The 2,851-nt window shown below is 43.7% G+C and overlaps 1 non-coding gene across 1 annotated transcript; it reads right to left on the bottom strand.

Annotated features, from left to right (window-relative positions):
- Positions 1 to 281: 281 nt before the first annotated feature.
- Positions 282 to 390, bottom strand: LOC130937849 (small nucleolar RNA R71). Its single transcript, XR_009069044.1, has one exon. It is a non-coding gene; the product is annotated as a small nucleolar RNA R71 (small nucleolar RNA).
- Between the last annotated feature and the right edge of the window lie 2,461 nt (positions 391 to 2,851).

Below are 2,851 nucleotides of genomic sequence, written 5' to 3'. Positions count from 1 at the left end.
AGCTTAAGCCTCAATTAGTTTCTCTAATGCAACAGAATTGCAAGTTCCATGGACTTCCATTGGAAGATCCTCATCAGTTCTTAGCTGAATTCTTGCAAATCTGTGACACTGTCAAGACTAATGGGGTTGACTCTGAGGTCTACAGACTTATGCTATTCCCTTTTGCTGTAAGAGACAGAGCTAGGACATGGTTGGACTCACAACCTAAAGAAAGCCTGGACTCTTGGGAAAAGCTAGTCAATGCCTTCTTGGCAAAGTTCTTTCCACCTCAAAAATTGAGTAAGGTTAGAGTGGAAGTCCAAACCTTCAGACAGAAGGATGGAGAATCCCTCTATGAAGCTTGGGAAAGATACAAACAATTGATCAGAAAATGTCCATCTGACATGCTTTCTGAATGGAGCATCATAGGTATTTTCTATGATGGTCTCTCTGAACTATCCAAGATGTCTTTGGATAGCTCTGCTGGAGGATCTCTTCATCTGAAGAAGACGCCTACAGAAGCTCAAGAGCTAATTGAAATGGTTGCAAATAACCAATTCATGTACACTTCTGAAAGGAATCCTGTGAACAATGGGACAAGTCAGAAGAAAGAAGTTCTTGAGATTGATACTCTGAATGCCATTCTGGCTCAAAACAAGATATTGACTCAACAAGTCAATTTGATTTCTCAAAGTCTGTCTGGAATGCAAAATGCACCAAACAGTACTAAGGATGCTTCATCTGAAGAAGAAGCTTATGATCCTGAGAACCCTTCAATGGAAGAGGTGAACTACCTAGGAGAACCCTATGGAAACACCTATAATTCTTCATGGAGAAATCACCCAAATTTCTCATGGAAGAATCAAGAGAGACCTCAACAAGGTTTCAACAATAATAATGGTGGAAGAAACAGGTTTAGCAATGGCAAGCCTTTTCCATCATCTTCTCAGCAACAGACAGAGAATTCTAAGCAGAACCCCTCTGACTTAGCAACCATGGTCTCTGATCTAATCAAAACCACTCAAAGTTTCATGACTGAAACAAGATCCTCCATTAGGAATTTGGAGGCACAAGTGGGACAGCTGAGCAAGAAAGTTACTGAACTCCCTCCAAGTACTCTTCCAAGCAATATAGAGAAAATCCCAAAGGAGAGTGCAAGGCCATCAACATGGCCGAATTTGGAGAGGAAGGAGAGGAAGTGAACGCCACTAAGGAAGACCTCAGTGGGCGTGCACTGACCTCCACCAAGTTCCCCAATGAGGAACCATGGGAATCTGAGGCTCAAAATGAGACCATAGAGATTCCATTGGACTTACTTCTGCCTTTCATGAGCTCTGATGAGTATTCTTCCTCTGAAGAGGATGAGTATGTCACTGAAGAGCAAGTTGCTAAATACCTTGGAGCAATCATGAAGCTAAATGACAAGTTATTTGGAAATGAGACTTGGGAGAATGAACCCCCTTTGCTCACCAAAGAACTGGAAGACTTGTCTAGGCAGAAATTACCTCAAAAGAGACAAGATCCTGGAAAGTTTTCCATACCTTGTACCATAGGCACCATGACCTTCAAGAAGGCCCTGTGTGACTTAGGATCAAGTGTAAACCTCATGCCTCTCTCTGTAATGGAGATGCTAGGGATCTTTGAGGTGCAAGCTGCAAGAATCTCACTAGAGATGGCAGACAATTCAAGAAAACAAGCTCATGGACTTGTAGAGGATGTTTTGGTGAAGATTGAAGACCATTACATCCCTGCTGATTTCATAGTCCTAGAGACTGGGAAGTGCATGGATGAAACCATCATCCTTGGCAGACCCTTCCTAGCCACAACAAAGGCTGTGATTGATGTTGATGGAGGTGAACTGATCATTCAAGTAAATGAAAAATCCTTTGTGTTTAAGGCTCAAGGATATCCCTCTGTCACCATGGAGAGGAAGCATGAAGAGCTTCTCTCAAATCAGAGTCAAGCAGAGCCCCCACAGTCAAACTCTAAGTTTGGTGTTGGGAGGCCACAACCAAACTCTAAATTTGGTGTTGAACCCCCACATTCAAACTCTAAGTTTGGTGTTGGGAGGTTCCAACATTGCTCTGAGTATCTGTGAGGCTCCATGAGAGCCCTCTGTCAAGCTACTGACATTAAAGAAGCGCTTGTTGGGAGGCAACCCAATGTTATAGTTTATCTATTTTCTTTTGTTATTTTATTTTATTTTGTAGGTTGATGATCATAAGAAGTCACAAAATCAATTGAAAAAGCAAAAACAGAATGAAAAACAGGAAGAAAAACAGCACACCCTGGAGGAAGAACCTACTGGCGTTTAAACGCCAGTAAGGTTAGCAGTTGGGCGTTTAACGCCCAGTCTGGCACCATTCTGGGCGTTTAACGCCAGAAAGGGGCACCAGACTGGCGTTAAACGCCAGGAAAGGGCAAGAACCTGGCGTTAAACGCCAGAAAGGGGCACCAGCCCGGCGTTTAACGCCAGAATTGGCTCAAAACGTGATTTTGCATGCCATTTGGTGTAGGGATGACTTTTCCTTGACACCTCAGGATCTGTGGACCCCACAGGATCCCCACCAACCCCACCACTCTCTCTCTTCTTCACCCATTCACCAATCACCTCAATACCTCTCCCCAAAAAAAAAACCCTTCACCTATCAAATCCCATCTTTCTCTTCACCACTCACATCCATCCTTCATAAAACCCCACCTACCTCACCATTCAAATTCAAACCACTTTCCCTCCCAAACCCACCCATACATGACCGAACCATGAGCCCCTCCTCTCCTATATAAACCCTTCTTCACCCCTTCATCTTCACACACCCTAAACACCACTTCTCCCCCTTTTGGCCGAACACAAAGCCATTCCCTTCTTCCT

The sequence above is a fragment of the Arachis stenosperma genome, chromosome 6 (genome assembly GCF_014773155.1).
Source record: "Arachis stenosperma cultivar V10309 chromosome 6, arast.V10309.gnm1.PFL2, whole genome shotgun sequence".
NCBI lineage: Eukaryota > Viridiplantae > Streptophyta > Magnoliopsida > Fabales > Fabaceae > Arachis > Arachis stenosperma.
Note: the sequence above shows the minus strand (reverse complement) of the source record. Positions and strands in the feature narration are given on the sequence as shown.